Source organism: Cherax quadricarinatus, chromosome 61, assembly GCF_038502225.1.
Source record: "Cherax quadricarinatus isolate ZL_2023a chromosome 61, ASM3850222v1, whole genome shotgun sequence".
Lineage (NCBI taxonomy): Eukaryota > Metazoa > Arthropoda > Malacostraca > Decapoda > Parastacidae > Cherax > Cherax quadricarinatus.
Window position 1 is genome coordinate 5634810 of NC_091352.1, and position 19034 is coordinate 5653843.

Consider the following 19034-nt stretch of genomic DNA (forward strand, 5'->3'; position numbering starts at 1 on the left):
AGAGTAAGCACATTTATTTGTAGTTTAATTACCCACAAAACATTCCTTTTTATATCGTGTTGAAATTGACAAATTTATAATAGTTTCCTGTTGGTGAAAATATACATAAAAACAATTTACTTTATTTCTTAACAAATGTTAGAATTTATTTCATCACTATAAATTTATATTATTTAAAATAGTTTTATATGATATTGATGTGATTTAAGGTATGTTATCCACATTATACATCTTAGTGCGGTATTGTCTTTGCACTATCTTGATTTTCTGAGTGTTACTGCATAAATATTTTCACAAGAGTTTGATTGGGTTATGTTCCAGCTCCCAAGTCTTGATGGTGTTGATTTCCAAGTCACGTATGCCTCTAGGTCTATTGAGGGATATGAGTTACAGGTTTTCTGGATCATGAGAGTATACTGTGCAGGCCTCTTTCATGGGTAGATTCATTGGGTCTGGGGTTATATGATACTGGGATATCTCTCTGACCACGGAGCAACTGAAATAGTCTAGTTGGAAGATTGAAGGATCAAGTAGGACGTACAGAGTACTAAAAAAAGAAACACTGATATAGTTTAAAAGGAATAGAAAGTTTGAGTTAAAGGGATGAGAACAATAGGGCATGGAAGCCGAAGAAACCACAGCTTTAAAATGACCTGACGTAGGATTACAGCTCTTAACTTGTTAATTCAACTATGTAAAAAATATTTAGGAAATAATACCTCTTTTAAGTGTAGCAAGAGTAAAACGAGGCTAATGACCCGGGAGAAGGAAGCACAGCATGCCTCTGTGTCAACCACACTTGCTTGATCATCGTCTCTCAGTCCTATTTCAGCTGTGTGATCTCTAATGTGGGCGCTGTTTCAGCAGCACAGGCAGAATAATGGGCGTGAGGGATGGCCTAACACTAGGTAGGGGCGTCACACATCACAACACCTCCACAGGACCACGCCCGCCACACCCACACTTACCTGCTTAGAGTCCTCCGTCTCTCCTCGCTTTCCTGTTAACCTCATTTCACTCTCATCGCCATTTAGTATATTACAGACCAATAATCACTTTTCCTGCTTAATTATACAAAGTTTCTTCGCAACATCGATAATTTCCACGGGGTCAGTTTTTGGCGGGAGGGTGTGTGATTGGCTGGCTGCGAGAGCCAATAGACGGGGCGAAAGAGGCACAGGAGAGCCTGAAAGTTTGTGTTGCAGGAGTGATGGTTCAGTGTAGCAGTCGGCAGTGTATGTGCAGGGTGTGGCGGCGGCCACTGTGCGTGTGTGTGCCTGTGTGTGGCAAGCTCACCCACTTATCTACCTAACACAGGGATATACTTGTGCATCATGTCTCCGGTTTTAAGTTAGCACCGCTGGGTACCCGAAGTTGCCCGTGATCTGCTCGAATCTGGAAAAACGCCGCAACGTCTAGATATATATACATTATAATTATATTATATATGTATATAGTCAACAAGTGAGTACTATTTTTTATAATAAGAATTTCGTAACACTGTTGTTACTAATAATATCGTACATCTAAGTGTGCTGAGGTATGGAATTCACATAACTTTTTCTTTTGTAATTAACCTTGTTACATAAACAACAACGGGTTAATTATACCTGTACAGTGAGGGTGAGGGGAGGTGAGTGAGAGGTGTTGGGGAGGGGAGAGGAAGTGAGGGGAGGTATTGTGGGGTGTAGTCGAAAAGGTGTATCCAGATGTGGTTATATTTACGGGGAAGTGCTAAACCAGTAAGGATTATACAGCATCCTGGAAGTGGCAGGTAATCAGGTATGATCCGAGGAAGGGGAGGAATGATCCAGTTCCTTGGATCAAGAACGCTTCACTTACATCAAGGCACCCTCGAATTTAGGTGTTCAGGCATGATCTGATGGAGATGAATGGTCCAATTCCTTGGATGAGGTACACTTCACTAACATTAGGGCACTCTTCTTCAGTTATGTTATATTGAAGGAGAAGAGCTAAACCCATCTTTGTGTTTTTAAGGAAGGTATAGAAATAATAGGGGAAAATTGGGATATCTGGCAGGAATTTTATGTAATAGTCTTACCGTACGTCATTTTGATTAGTTACCTGGACATGATGAAAGCAGTCCGTAAATTATTAATTTATTTAGTATTCAACCACATAACGCAATATTAGGTAGGTTTTAAGCTTATTGCCTGCACGAGGGTCATCAAAGTTGCAATTCACTTGTGCACTGATATCAGGAATAATGCACTAACTTCAGGAATATTTTAATGTCTAATATAAGGATTCAACTCAGTATATATACAGAGATATGTACCTTTAAGAATATAGCCATGGATATACACCTTTCAGTATATAGACAACGATAGATATATCTCAGTGCATATACTCTGATATAGACGTCTGAGTGTAAATACACATGGGAACAATTCCGCAAAATCAGTTACATTAGCTTGTAGCCTATCTAAATCTTAATTGTATACGATTGCGGTGCTCTTAGATGACTGGTGTCAATCTCGCCATCTTAAATTTATGTAATTTTGTTGAAGTACGTTTTGCATTATTGTAGACAGCCCAGAGTTACAATCAATTTCTTGAAGATCTTTTTTAATAACGTATTTCTGTCATGGATTCAAAGGCCACTGTAAGATAGAACTCATGTAAAATGGGTTCTGACTTCGTGATTAATGTTTTTTTTTTCCCCGGACGCTATCATTTATGAATTTACCTGTGTTTGGCTTCAGACGGAAGCACGTTTTAGAGATTAGAACAAAAGAGGAATGGGGAATCACTTAACAAGTAAAGGTGAACAATTTGGTCGTATGTATACGTTAGAATTCAAGATGTACATGTACATCAGCTTGGAGTGTAGAAGCCCAGTTGTTTAAGCTGGTCCCATTCTCAGCATAAAACAGCTGAGTTAGTAGAGACAGCCATGAGGGCTTATAGGTTGAAAGAATGTTTTATTGACTAGAATATATTTTTTTAACGCTTCGGTCGTCTCTCACCAAGGCAGGACAACTCAAAAATGAGGAAACACGTTCACCGTCGTTCATTCAATTTCTATCTTGCCAGAAGCGTGCAGACATCACAGTTCAGATGGCCTGGGAACTACTACAGACTCACCCATCGTTTCGAGTGCAAGCACTGTACTTTTTACCTCCAGGACTCCAGTCCGGCTATCCGGTTTTCCTGAATTGTTTCATAAATATTACTTTGCTTACTAGAATATGTGGGAGGGAATATTCCGTTGATTAGAGTATGTGAGAGGAAATATTTTGCGGACTAGAATATGCAGGAGGGAATGTAATATATCTGAAGTATTATTGTGCTGGTTAGAATATGTGGAAGGAAATGTTCTATTTGTGAGGGAAGATTTTGCTGATTAAAATATTTGGAAAGGAAGTGTCTGTTGACTAGAATAAATGGGAGGGAGTGTTCTGTCGACTAGATTGTTTGGCAGGGATTCCTGCGTTACTTAAAATTCCTCAGGAAACGGATCGTGTTTCCTGACGCGGGACTTAGTCAGATAACCCGCTACTGGGGCTTTTGGTCATCAGACTGAGACCTTCCGCTGGCCTACCGGTCAAGCCCTTTAAAAATTAGGGTTAAAATTATAACGACATTTTTGGAATGTTAGTTTATCCTTCGTTGATATGCGTATATCATTTTCAATGAAGAGAATAATTAGTGTATAGAATGACCAGTCTATATTGAATGTCTAACATCACACAACTTAAACCTTGACGGCAAAGCTCAGGTGTGATCTGTTTAATTTTTTTTTTTAGGAGTAAAGCTGGGATAGTGACTTTAAAAGTACTAATCCCCAGGGTGCAAGAATACGATATTGGCTTCTCAGGAAAGATTGTAAATCAGGTTTATCGTGAGTTCAACTGCAGTTTTTTTTTTTTCCATTCCAAGGAGTGTTCCCCTTAGAAAAGACAGTAGGAAGGGGCTTTAGTAGAATTGTTATGGTGGGTTTCCACTATTATTATTATTATTATTATGGAAAAGCTCTAAACCCGAAAGGGTCATACAGCGCATGGGAAATTAAAGGTAATCAGGTTTGATTCGCGGAAGTGGAGGATAGCTCCAGTTCCTTAGATCAAGGACCCTTCACTAGCATCAAGCCCCTCTTTCCCGTTCCTTGAAGGGAGAGTTTGCACGAGCAAACTCTGGCAGTAATTTCAGTGACAAGCTCTTATTGTGAGAATATTAGTTTTTTCCCCATATTAAATCTTGGTGCTACATGACATCATGTGATCCTCATGGCTTCATTGTGCATTTTTCAAACTTCTCAAACATTATTTCAGGCACTAAGGCAGGCAGGGGTATGACATGATCATTTAGGGTTCTAATGCATGCAAATGTCATTATTTTTTATGTAATTCCAGCATTTTACCATAATTTGGGTGAAACCGTGCCACTTCCCTGGGTGTTCTGACCTCCTTCATGACGATAGTCTGGATGCAGCAGGTCCATATAATAGTGTTAAGTTCTTGAATCTGTTCAGAATTATCTTATAAATTTTAATTGAAAACTAAATGAAGTTTCGGTGTTTAATTGTTAAGCTGAAATTCAATTTATTATAGCAGCTTCTCAGACTCTGGGCTGGGAAGGCACAAACTGATTTTAATAAAATAGAAAAACGTGTTCTTAATTGAAATTTAATAGACCCAGAGTTTGACACGAATTTACATAGCACATGACGAAGAAAATTTTAACTTATAAAAGTTCCCCAGTGGTATGACTTATGATTCCATCAGTCAAGACGAGTGTGATTTTTTGGTCAGGATTTTAAATAACATTAATTGGAACGATAAATAAGGTAGGCTTGAGGACACCTTTGTAGGGTCTTGTTTCAAAATGTTAAACTACCTCTGAAACAATACAGATGAATTCCTGTTGGATACGTAACCAATGGATTTATAACTAAATTTAATTTATTTGTATTATGAACTAGTGGATGCAAGTATTGTAATAAGCCTGTGGTGGAATCACTTAATTGAAGAATATCTATGGATAATGGATATACCTTAACAGGTTTGACCTTATTCTTTTAGCTCATATATCCAGAGGATTGCTTGAGATAACCTCTGAATTGACCTGGAACTTCAAACACTTATGAATGGTCATAAAAGGAAGTTTATTATTGAAATTGGTCAGTGTTACCCTCAAGTTGCCGGGTTGTTTGTTTATTTGATATTTTCTCTGCGGTGTTGGGAGGGGATGAAGGGCTTCATCTCTGAGCAAGGCTGGGATAACAAATGGGTGGAATTTCACTAAACTGGCTACATTCTTCCCCCATTACCTGGTAATGCGCTTGAATAGCCTGTTTAAATGTTTGACCCCAACGGATTTAGCCCTATTCAGTGACTATAATAATAAATTCCATAAAATTTGCTAAATAAAATTAGAGTTCTTTAAAATAAAGATGCTCCTTAATATTTTTGTTAATGATCTTGTATTAAAAAGTTGCATTGTGGGTAAGGATGGTTTTGTAAGTAGCGTTCATATATTACTCTGTTCTGACGTTTATTTGTCTGTATCCTTGATTCGCCGGTACTCTTCCGGCCCGGGTCTTTTCCAGATGGTGACCCGACCTGTCTGTGTCCTTTAGAGGGCTAGTCTAAGGGTAATGACTGGCTGTTTCTAGGTCATTCTCCTAGACTTTCTATGAGATTTTCTGTCCTCTAGGTAGGAATCTTGTCTCGGTCCCCTTCAGGGCAAAACAGGTGCCTTAAAGCATGTTAAGGTGGACCTTGATCCTCTTAAAATGGATAACTCTTGCGGCATTGGCTCTCCCCGATGAATGTAACAATAATATCTGATCTCATTCCTGCCCTAGTTTTATTACCTTTTATTTCAGTGTTTCCTTGTATTATTTTTCTTTTATTTGACCATTCTTGTACTGTTAAGGATCTACAAACATCTGCCATACTCCGTTGGTGTGGATTATTTTATTTATAAGGAAACGCTAAAACCGTACGGTCATACAATCCCTGGAGAATGAGAGGTAATCAGGTTTGAGCCAAGGATGAGGATGGCACCTCCAGTTCCTTGAATCAAGAGCCCTTCACCACACTCAAGGCACTTTTCATCAAGAATTATTTATGTAATTGCTTATTTTTAGTGTTATTTTCTTAATGGACTCATGGCGTCCCGTTTTTATATCATAAAAACTGTAACATTTATCATGATTATTTTTAAACTTTGCAGTTGTGATTGCACACATAAACTCCTGGAGCTAATTATACTAATTTATTACTCTGTTGGTAAAGATATCATTGGTTTTATTAGTCTGTTAGTAAAGACATGTTCGTTAATTAAGAAACCTATTGCCTGCATGTGGGTCACATAAGCTGTACACTAATATTTAAAATTTTAATATCAATGATATGTTAATTTTGTGAAATTCATCCACATTTTCGTAGAGTTATAGCGCAAAAATAAATACACCCTCGGTGTATATTCTGCTAATTAGAGTATTTTGATGTTAATGTAAAGATACAATCTCATATGACCTCAATGACCTGCTAAGAATTTGTAGGCTTCAAATCTAACCAACAGACAACCTCACTAATTAATGACTAATGTCTCAGTGGTTCTACCCAGTGTGTTAAGTCAGTAATTGTTTTATGATATTTGCAGATAAAGCAGAAATCTAATATAAAATAATAAAGTTAGTTGTACAGTACTTTAAGAAGGTTTAAATTGAGAAAGTGGAGAGATAAATAGATGAATGAAATTTATTGAAGCTAAATGCCCTAGTGTATTTTGGAATCCCATGAAAGTGAAAACAACCCCATGAAAAATACATATACGGTACGGTAGTGGTTAAAAAAAAATAAAAAATCGAATAGAGATAAAGATCTTGGGATGGTTGTAAAAAACAGGTAGACTCCACATGCAATGTTGGCACATTTCCAAAAAGCTTTCAAGTGCGAGGCTTGCAAAATATTAATAAAAACTGTTTCAACATGTTACTGTATCAGGAGTTCATTGAACTACAAGCCAGCATCAATTCATGTGTTCATTAAAATTAATTTCAATAACACAAGAATTGACGGTGATGAAATGACATTAGACTAACAAACACCTTTTGTAACCACTGTGAGTGCTCTTAGCGCTGAACAACATTGTGTGGAAAAGCACAATGCTGAGAAAACCTTAAAGGAGATCAAACATAGAGAACGAGAAAACTTTAATGAAGAAAAAACTTTGCCGAACCTGCTCAAAAAACTGCAGATATCACGAGAAAGAAAAAGAAAAACTTGTACTGAGAAACTGCAGATGTAGAACATAACCTAAAGCATTCATACCAGACAGAAGAGACACAAAATAAATAAAAAGCTATTCAGGAAATTCGGAAAATCCTGAATACTTCTTTACATATACAAAATTTAAGTCAAAAACCTCTCAGTATCGGGATTCTACTCAGAGGATATTCATACACAGATGGCGACAAAGAAATGAGCGAAATCCTAAAAGAACATTACACTCGACACCATGAGAATTGAAGACCCAGATATTTTCTTTACTAGCTCTGGCGACTCTACAAATTTTATATCTGGCATCAGCACGCAGCACGTGGGTATGATTCCTGGAATTCGGTATTAGTATAGAAATGCAATGCACCATTAGCACGAGCACTAAGTGTTATTTCGAGGAGGAGCTCAGATTCAGATCAAATTTCAGGCGCCATAAAAATGCAGACGTAGCTTCTCTTCACAAAGAATGCAGCAGGTATATGGTAAAAAAATTAAGAACCAGTAGCAGTAATATCATAAGTCTTTGGAATGGTGCTGAGACGCCAACTTCTTGTTTTTCTGGAAAAGTATAACCCACACAAAGTCATGGATTTAGAGCAGAAAAATCATTCTTGACACAAATATTAGGTAATTATGTGAAAAATCACTGAGCATTTGGAAAAAAAATGCAGATGTTGGTTACATGGCTTTTTGCAAAGGCGTTTGATTTACGTTACCAAGGATAAGCCCACATGATAAGATCAACAGATATATATATATATATATATATATATATATATATATATATATATATATATATATATATATATATATATATATATATATATATATATATATATATATATAAACTTAAAGTAGAGTATGTGGCTCTAGCATGGTGTGAGCGTTAAAGAAAATCATCAAAGCTCAAAGGTGTGCACCAAAATGGATTGCAGTATAAAAATGGCCTACAAACAATGAATCAAAGCTTTGAAAATGCCCTCGCTGGAACATGGGAGAAGAGGCGTTATGTACGCAACATAGAGTAACGCATGGTAAACAAGAGAAGGCAAGATAAACACAAGAGAGGAGAGGAACGTGATAAACACGATAGTAAGATAAGATAATAAGAGAAGCATGATAACAAGATTGAGAAGGCACGATAAACAGGAGAGGAAGCGTGATAAACACGATAGCTGGAAAGGAGCATGATAAACAAGGTAGGAGATAAATATAACAGAAGAAAAGAAACAGCGCAAAGTAGATTGTTACCAAGGAAATACTGAAGGAACTGAACCTCATCTCATTGGAGGAACATATTATTATTATAATCATGGGGAGCGCTAAACTCGTAGGATTATATAGCGCATGTAGGGGGGGGGGGATGGAAGGTATTCAGGCTCAATTCAGGGAACTGGATGGAGGAACATGGCTTCAGAGATAATCACATGTAAGGCGCCTTCATGGTGATCGTTGGCTCTTGATATAACTGGAATTACCTCTCCTCCCTTCCTTGGATTAAACCTGATAACCCCATGAATAAGACGTTAAAGGATTGAACCTCACGTCATTGTAGAATCGGTGAGATATAAGTCTGACAAACATTATCATTAGTGGTATCCTCAGCGTGGGCGAAGGCAGTGTGTTCGACAAAGAAGGAGCTACACCATTATTATATCTATGTATATTCATAGGAAGCGCTAAACTCATGAGGGTCGTACAGCACCTGAAAGAGACTACAAAAAGGGGATACAAGGAAGATGGGGAAGGCTGTAGATAACCGATAAATACACATTTGAATTACACCAATCAAGTGAAGGTTAAGGTCTTGAAGCTTTAACACAACTCTAGCAGAATCAGCTACGTTAGTACACTCACATTATATATTATTATTATTATTATAATCAAAAAGAAGCGCTAAGCCACTCACATTATTATAATAATAACCATGGTGAGGCACTAAACCTTTAATGTTTATTCTCGCCTAGGGAATGGGAGAGGTACATACCAGTGATGTATCTTGAACCGTATTTTGTCCCGTTTTCAAGAATTCTTTTATCCTCACAGCCTATTCTGAAACCAGAGGTTAATCGTATTTGGTCCAAAGAAAGGGAGAGTAATACCATTTTCTTGGATTAAGAACTCTTCAGTAGTATCAAGGCATTTTTCTCTACACTCCCCCTTCCCCCCTTGAAGAGCTAGGCTGCCAGGCGCACCAAGACAGACATATTGCATCACTCCCACCTCCCCATCACACCCAAGGTAAATAAATGGACCAATTGTACAAATGTAAAGCAATAGAGAGCACAAGAGCGAGAGAGGGAGAGTATTTTGTGAGAGGTATGTTATATAGTGTGCCGTGCATGAGATATTTTCCACCATGTTGAGTGGTACGGCGACCTGATTGATCACCAAAAAGAAATTCCTCAGGAAGCGGAGACGTAAGGCACATGAAAACCAGTATTACTACTTGAAATATTATTTGATTTCGCAGCTAGCTGCGAATTTAACTGTACTCTATCATCAGGTGTTCTGTGAAATACGAAAAAATCAAATATAAAAACAAATCGTAATATCAAACCTTAAGACATGCGAAAACATCACAAAAATACATGGAAAATAATGTTAAAAACTACAGACAAACTCTGCTGACAGGTTTGTTTATTAACAGTATGCAGAGACTTCTCTGTGACCAGCTCATGGTCTAGGATCGACTGGACAGCATGGTAAATGAGACCGCATCTGTGGTGATGTGTGCCTTCACAGTATTAACGTATGGTGCCAAATGATGGTTTACCAAATGATCTGTTTGTCAGTAGATCTGCCTCAGTGCTGAAAGATACTGACACAGTAAATGCTTAGTTTTACCAGCATACATAACATTGCAGCTATGACATTTATATTTGTAGACTACAGGAAACTTTTCTTAAACAGATTTTAACTTTTTAACTTAGCGGAGTTAGGCTTTCCGCTCCAGGTTTTAGCTTTTTAACTTATCGGAGCTAGGCTTTCCACCCCATTTAAGAAAACAAAGGATCACATTTCCGAGAGGCATTTGAATGCAGTTGGGTGTGTGGCCAGGGAGGTGAAGGTGCCTCTCTGCCCGGAGACTCGCAACTCTTCCCACAGAGTGCTTGCCTCACTAAGGACCAAGCATTTCGAAATATTTTGACATAAATGCTGGAGGTATTTTCCGTTTTGTCAAAATTTACTGTGACTTCTGGCTTATTGCTTTAGCTGACTTCATTAGGGAGCGCTAAACTCATAGGGCACATGCAGCGCTGATGGCATGGTAGGTATTAAGGTTCAATCCAGGTATTACAACCCAGGAGTCCAAATGGCCTGTTATCCTGGGTGTAAAGGGAGCAAAATAAACACAGCAGAAAAGTTTTGACTTATATTATCCTTCACCAGCAATATGTACACTATGTACAGTGATAAGTATAGTGCACTCCACGGTAAGCAAGGCAGAATAGAAGCCACAAGAAAGCAGATCGTGCTTCAACCAGCTCTAGAATGGGAAGGACAAGGGCAGACAGGAGAGTGGTACCCACATAACCTCTGCGATTGCCAAAACCATCTTTTTATTGGCTGGAACCTGGTCACTAGTTGAACAACGGGGCCCCATCGTCAATTCTTAGCAACCTGGCTCGCTGGTTGGGGGAGATAGCCTGTAAATGAGGGTGTGTACATGCGCCGAATAAAGGTTACGTACTCTGCATGCCACACCAGGAAACGGCAATTCCAATTCTTTGGATCAAGAACCCCTCACCGGCATCAAAGAACCTTCCTTAAGGGCTAGTTACTTTGAATGACCTAAGAATTTGGCTTGTGAAATGCAAATAATTGACGTGCTTTGTAAATAATAATAATATTATTATTATTATTATTTTCATGGGAGCATTAAACCCTTGGGGGTCATGCAGCACCTTGGAACTGTGATAATTTCTGTAAGATGAGAATGTGTTGATCACTACACATTGGTAATGGTAGCAAAACTTAGTGTTGTTAGAATTGTTTATGTTGAAAGTACCGAGTAAGCAAACACTACGAGTGGTTTGTGATTCGAAGAAATAAATGCCTGCATATGTTGGTTCATCACATCACAGGTGCCTGCATATGTTGGTTCATCACATCACAGGTGCTTGCATGGGCTGGTTCATCACATCACATATGCTTGAATACGTTGGTCCATCACATCACAGGTGCTTCTATATGCTGGTTCATCACATCACAGGTGCTTGAATACGTTGGTTCATCACATCACAGGTGCTTCTATATGCTGGTTCATCACATCACAGGTGCTTGTATATGCTGGTTCATCACATCACAGATGTTTGTATATGCTGGTTCATCACATCACAGGTGCTTGCATGGGCTGGTTCACATCACAGCTGCTTGCATATGCTGGTTCACATCACAGCTGCTTGCATATGCTGGCTCATCACATCACAGGTGCTTGCATATGCTGGCTCATCACATCACAGGTGCTTGCATATGCTGGCTCATCACATCACAGGTGCTTGAATGTGCTGGTTCATCACATCACAGGTGCTTACATGTGTTGGTTCATCACATCACAGGTGCTTACATGTGTTGGTTCATCACATCACAGGTTCTTGCATGGGCTGATTCATCACATCACAAGTTCTTGCACGTGTTCGTTCATCACATCACAGGTTCTTGCATGGGCTGGTTCATCACATCATCGGTGCTTTCATGTGTTCGTTCGTCACATCACAGGTTCTTGCATGTGTTCGTTCATCGCATCACAGAACTATCTTGTTGGATGGTAAATATTGTTCTCATGCTTGGTGGAAATGCAGTGTGTGGAAGATCCCAACAGGAAGAGACGAGCAAATAGTTAGTTCAGCCAGGTTGTGGTGATGAGAAACTGTCCAGTTCTTTTCTCAGTACTTGTTACCATCCAGTCCTGCTCTCAGTACTTGTTACCATCCAGTCCTGCTCTCGGTACTTGTTACCATCCAGTCCTGCTCTCGGTACTTAGTTACCATCCAGTCCTTCTCTCAGTACTTGTTACCATCCAGTCCTTCTCTCAGTACGTGTTACCATCCAGTCCTTCTCTCAGTACTTGTTACCATCCAGTCCTTCTCTCAGTACTTGTTACCATTCAGTCCTTCTCTTAGTACTTGTTACCATCCAGTCCTTCTGTCAGTACTTATTACCATCCAGTCCTTCTATCAGTACGTGTTACCATCCAGTCCTTCTATCAGTACTTATTACCATCCAGTCCTTCTATCAGTACGTGTTACCATCCAGTCCTTCTATCAGTACTTATTACCGTCAGATGGGACAGCTGAAACATCAATTATCTCACAAGACGATCAACCATCAGAACATTTACTCTACCAGCGCCCTTTTCCAGGGACATCGCTATGACAATCATTCGCTCATTGATTTGAATGTGGAGCATTAACTCAACAAGAAGATGCTCTGGTGGGTACAGTTTGGTAGTGCTTCTTGCGTTTAGCGGCCGGAGAATCGAACCTTCACCACTCAGTATTCTGAACGACCCACACTGGTTTAGGTTTCTTGCTGTGCTGTAATTGTATTAACGACCTCAAGTACGACTAGGCACCCACGACCTCGGAGAAGAGAATAAACTTGCTTTAGGAAAAAATCTGCAGTATTTTTCTTGGAGTTGTCTGAGCATTTCTTCTAGCACCCGCCTATGAGATAGTTTTGTAACTTTGTTTAGAAAAATCAGAAAGCGTTCGGGAGAGCAAGTCAGCTGATCAGTTAAAATTTGAGCCTCTCTATTGCAGCTACAATTTCACCCCATTTTCAAAATGGGTGCCCTTGATGTTGGTGAAGGGCTCTTGATCCAAGAAATTTGAGCTACACTTTCCTAGAATCAAATTACCTAGCATTTTCCCAAAACTTCTACTGATTCAGCGCTTCCCCATTAATAATAATAATAATCATAATACAACTTTACCTTACCATGTTTATGTTTTGCAATGAGTCGAGGTAGAAAATAAGTTCTTAGCTTTCTTAGGCCCCTTGATATATATATATATATATATATATATATATATATATATATATATATATATATAGAGAGAGAGAGAGAGAGAGAGAGAGAGACAGAGAGAGAGGGAGGGAGATAAACACAGGAGGGAAGGGGTAGAAAAAGAGGGGTTTAAGAGTGAGGGGATAAGGGGGAAAGGCTCCTAGTAATAAATCTAGCTCATCTGAAGAGAGAGAGAAAGGTAAAAAAGATGCCACTCGTGGGTACAAATCTAGCTCAATAAAGAAAATCAAGGTAACGAGGTGCCTGTCCTCCCAGTCAGGGCGAGACGGTACAGACACACCAATGACAGTGACGCGTCTCTTGGTGTTTGTATGTTGATACTCAGACTGATAGACTGACAGACAAGTAGAGACTATCAAATAGATAGAAAGATCGACAGACAAGTAAAATACAGTCAGGCAGGTAGATAAATTGAGAAGCTGACAGACAAGTAGATGCAGTCAGATAGATTTATTGACAGACAAGTAAAATACAGTCAGGCAGGTAGATAGGTTGATAAACTGAAAGATTAACAGGAATATAATCACAGAGAGCCTCCGTCAGACAGCTAGGAACATACAGATATATACGGACAAACAGAGAGCCTATATGAACTGACAAATTCCCACTGACGATCCCAAACTATATTCTAACTTAATAAAACAAATTATGCATTATGGCTCAGGTTGTGTTAGGTAAGATTCGTCAAGAAATAAGACAAGTGTTTCCTGACGCGAGTCTTAGTCATATAATGACCCGTACCTGGAGCTTTTGGTCATCTGACCGAGGCCTTCCGCTGGCTTACCCCTCCACCCACCACCACCATCAACAGCAGTGAGGGAGGTGAGAGTTGAAATAAAGGCGCTGGACGAGGAAGAAGCGTACTGTAGTACCAACAGGAAGAGGAGAAAGAACGAAGGCAGGAGAGGGAGAAATAAGAGGAAGAATCATGCATCAGAAGGAAAATATGGAGTAAAAAGAGGAAGAGAAACACCGAAAGCAAAAGAGGAAAATAATGACGATGAGGAGCAAAAGTAGAAGACGGGGAAAGCATGCAACAGCAGAACCAAGAAGATGAGAAGATAGAACAGGAAGAGGAAAACCATAAAAGATGATAAGATAATAATAATAATAGTATTATTATTAAAAAGAATAAGAATCGACATTTCTAAAGAATACATTACACAAGTGATATAGTGTTAGTTGATATTATTGACATAACAGAAAGCCCCTGGTTATACAGAGCACATCAGGCAGCCATAAAATTAACTTAGAGCTGCTGAACGATTAAGTTGGTTAACAAGACTGCTAAATATTGTAGTCTTTGCGACACTGGCGAGGGGCTCTTTATCTGAGGAACTGAACCTGTGCTCCAGTTCCTTAAATCAAGTCTGAATACCTTCCATTCTCCAGGGGCTTTATAACCCCTACGGGCTTAGCACTCACCCTCCCTCCCCCACATGAATGTAATAATGTAATCTTTGACATAAACAATTTGATTTATTATTATAATATTTTTGGATTTTTTCTTTTTGTAAGAATGTGTTGTAACGTTTGTAGTGGTTATCACACATGTAGAAATAAATTGTTGATAGTGAGAATAACAGTATAAATGTTAACATGATATGGATAAACAGGGTTAATGTTGATAAAGTGGGCCTTGATATTATTACTCTAAATAGAATTTAGGTCAGGCGAAGGAGGTGCGTTTTAATTATTTTTTGAAGCAGGTGACAGATTAGGAACTTTTTTTTGCATCTTCTGAAGGGGAAGTTCCAAGTTTTAGGGCCCTTTATCTCGTGGATTTCCTATATAGATTGAGTCGAAGACGTGGTATGTGAAAGAGGTGCTTGTTTCTTGCGTTGTGTCTGCGTTATGTTGTAGCGCTCCAGAAAGATCTGTTTGTGAGTTAATAAAGTCCACTGTGTGGGCGAAACGTAGTTAAGGAAACAAAAGTTACCAAGGGAAGCTCTTGGAAACAGTCATGTGTATTGATGGATGTATATTATATTAACAGTGTAACTTAACCTTGCTAAAGTTAACTCTCAGTATACAGATAACCCGCTCGTACGAGAGAGAAACTTACGACGACGTTTCGGTCCGACTTGGACCATTTAAGTTCGTGTGACTTAATTAAATGGTCCAAGTCGGACCGAAACGTCGTCGTAAGCTTCACTTTCCTTTCTGTGGGTTATTTGTATATTGTTCCAGTCACGGTATTGTGTCTTCTTGTTCTTTAGTGCGTAGTTCTTATCTCAGTAGTACCAGTTACCAGTAACCAGTTACCAGTAGATGACTCACTACCAACCGTCTGTGTGAATCACTGACTGTTATTCACGTTGCTGCTGACCATAGCATGTTTTTGAATGCCGCTCACCCTAGGCACTGGTGGGTCAGTCAGAGATAGAGAGCAGAGAGAGAGGCAGGGCGGCTGATGGTGCTTCCCATACTTTCCGTTATAATTATACGTACTAACCAGCCTACGTGAGTGTTTTTACCCCATCCACGTTATCGAACCCACATGACACTTAGTTCTTTAGTGCGTAGTTCTTAGTTCTTTAGTGCGTACACACTGAAAGATGGACCGTGCAAGAACGGCGATGAGGAGGAAAAGGCGAAGTATTAAGAGGAGGAGGAATATGAAGAGGAAGAGGAGTATGAGGAGGAGGAGGGAAGAATCACATATCCGATAATGTAATGGAGTGAGTGAGAACAGTGAGTGGGGAACAGTGAGTGAGAACAGTGAGTGGGGAACAGTGAGTGAGAACAGTGAGTGAGAATAGTGAGTGAGAACAGTGAGTGGGAACAGTGAGTGAGAACAGTGAGTGAGAACAGTGAGTGAGAACAGTGAGTGGGGAACAGTGACTGAGAACAGTGAGTGAGAACAGTGAGTGGGGAACAGTGAGTGAGAACAGTGAGTGAGAACAATGAGTGAGAACAGTGAGTGGGGAACAGTGAGTGATATCAGTGAGTGAGAACAGTGAGTGGGGAACAGTGAGTGAGAACGAAGAATAACACGAGAGTAAGAAATAAGTCTTGAGAGTGAGGGAGAAGACTTTAAGGTGAAGGATAAGAACTGGAATGAGGGGAATAGAACTGGGAGAGAGGGAGAAAAGAACTGGGAGTGAGGGAGAAGAATTGGAAGTAAGAGAAAAGCTGGGAGTGAAAAGAACAGGGAGAATGAGAGAGTGAATTTGAGGGAGAATGAGAGAGCGAATGTGAGGAAGAATGAGAGATTGGGGTAGAGTGAGGGCTAACACAGCTCATAAAAGGTAACGAGAACGTAACTCATTCTCAGAACATTCCTTCTCTCTCTCTCTCTCTCTCTCTCTCTCTCTCTCTCTCTCTCTCTCTCTCTCTCTCTCTCTCTCTCTCTCTCTCTCTCTCTATCTATCTCAGCCATGTTCATTATCTGTAGATAATGCTGCTGCGTTCAGAATCTGGAGATACTGCTGAGTTTTCAAGACCGAGAGTAGCAGCAGACTTTCTGAGATCACTTGAGAGAGAGAGAGAGCAACAGACTTTCTGAGATCACTTGAAAGAGAGAGCAGAGGCAGCAAAGCTAGTTTCTTTCTAGCATTTTTTGAATGAGCACTGAGAGAGACTTTGAGGTCCTCGGGAGCAGTGTGCTGGACTACTGAGAGCTTTTAAGAATGTTGCAGAGCTTCTGAGAGCTTTGCAGATGGCGCAGGACTTTTTTGTAAGCTCTGTGAAGCTCTGAGCAACCCCCGAGATATTCTAGTGCTCTTCCGAGTGCTTGAGTTCTTGCTAGAGCTTTTATAGTAGTTTATGTCTTCATAGAACTCATCTGAGCACCCCGAGACCTTGGTAGAGCTCTTTGATTGCCTAATCAGATGAAATCTTGCTAGAGCTTTTCTGAGTTCCTTGGATGTTTAGAGCTCCTCTAAGCCCCTAAAAAATTTCCTTGAGCTCCTTTAAGTACCTGCAATCCCCTTAGAGCTCCTGTGAGCACCTCAAGCCCACATGACTGCCAAGGAAGTCTCTCTGGGAATGATCCATTTGTAGGGAGTTTCCTGGTCGCACCGGTCATCAACTGTGTCATAAACCGTGTGACCGCCCGTGTCATCAACCAGGACGTTATGTGTGCACTCGACTGTCTTATACGTGTCCTTGTCTCATTTTTTTCTGTTCTTTTGTTGCTCTTGTTTGTGTTTCACCTTCGTCCACCGTAACATACAAGACTTGACTCACGAAATCGTAATAACATGATTGCAAACAAACCACGGAACGGGTGGGGGTTTCAACTCATGGCGAGTGAGTCGTAAAACTCCACTGCCCACTAGACTTTCCACTACAAGCCAAACTTACCACTACCTCCACCGCGACATACCACTCTTACCAAAAAACCCCAATGGAAATAAGTCACTTTGGTTTTTTTTTTAGTTATCCTAAGTAATTTACACTGTATAATAATTGTATTTATGTGTACCTGTGCCTCAATAAACTTACACCACCACAACAACTTACCATAACCACAACATACCATTCTCCCACCTTCCATTCCTCCATATTCCCGACACTGGGTCACCCTCTAGAGGTGGTGAGATTTGAGTTGCCTGTGCTGGCGAAGGGAAAGCCCTCTTACACCGGACGCTTGCTGACTAATAACCCAGCCATAACCATTTGACTTAAATTGCGGATATTTCCCCCATCAGCAAAATTTGCTTCGAGAGGAACGTGAATGGAATTATTGTCGGGATATCTCGTCCCTCTCAGTAATCGCAGTGTTGGAGCAGTTGTTGCACCTTCACCTGTAGAAAATGGGAGCATTTTATGTTATAAATATTACTGGAGGTTGTCTGCGGCTTCAGGAGTGGAGACTGAAGGTGTAAAACTCCCGACGTTTTTTCTGGTTACATCTTTTTCATTAACCAAATGACATACGCATTGTCGGTGCTTTTAGTTTAAAGAGGAAGGTTTTGCAAGTCTTGCTTTGGTAATTCTGGGAAAGCTATCCAAAGGATCCTCCACTGGTTATGGGTCCGTGGAGAAGGCAATAGTTTTGGTCCCGTTGGTGGTGATATCAGGAATCAGGGATATAATTCTGATTTCTATTACCTTATTCAAATGAGCGAAATTCTTCTATACTTTTGCTTCTCTTAATTAAATACTGCCCCCACGATCGTGACTTGACCCTCTTGTTGATCACTGAACAAAAATGGACATTGTGATAACTGGGAGTCAGGCGAGACTGCAATCCCTCTGCCCGAGAAAGATGGTGGGTTTAATCTATTTTTTGTGACATTGAGAAAGAAATTAGGATTGCTGTTATAGTTTGGGGGCGTGTGGGAGGTGCTGGTGTTATGGAGCCATCTCTTGGTCTAATATTCACCAGATTACCAAGGGTAATCTGGTGATAAAAGACTAATAGTCTTGCGCAAGAACTCTCCCTTCTACACAGGGAAAGGTCAGTTGAGTCTCTACGCATTACCTCAATAAGTGTAGAGGGATCGCGACTCACTGGCTCCTTGAGCACGGGAGTGAGTAGGATGTATGTCTTGTCAACGAGGATATATTTTCTGCTTGATGAATTAAGATGAATGGTGCTCTGGTGAACACTAACTCATTGGTTCTTACATTTGATCACCTAGATCTCTGTGTGTCAAGTTTGGTTAAAGGGACCTTGATGATAACCTATATTTATCCTTTCTCATGTAGTGCATGCGGTGTCAAAAATTTGGGCATCATAAGGCAAAATGTGGGGTCCTCACTAGACGTGTGTGTGTGGCTTGTTGAAGGGACTTTGA

The 19034-nt window shown here is 39.9% G+C and overlaps 1 protein-coding gene across 4 annotated transcripts in view; it reads left to right on the plus strand.

Annotated features, from left to right (window-relative positions):
* The first annotated feature begins 1253 nt into the window (after nt 1-1253).
* The window catches only part of M6 (neuronal membrane glycoprotein M6), a 372771-nt gene continuing 354990 nt past the window's right edge, over nt 1254-19034 (plus strand). For 2 of the 4 annotated variants that reach the window (XM_053792091.2, XM_070098179.1), the window contains exon 1: nt 1264-1464. The gene's annotated coding sequence lies outside the window, so the exon portion shown is untranslated. Of the gene's footprint in view, nt 1465-19034 lie in introns of all 4 variants that reach the window. The other 2 variants (XM_070098180.1, XM_070098178.1) reach the window with 2 other exon arrangements.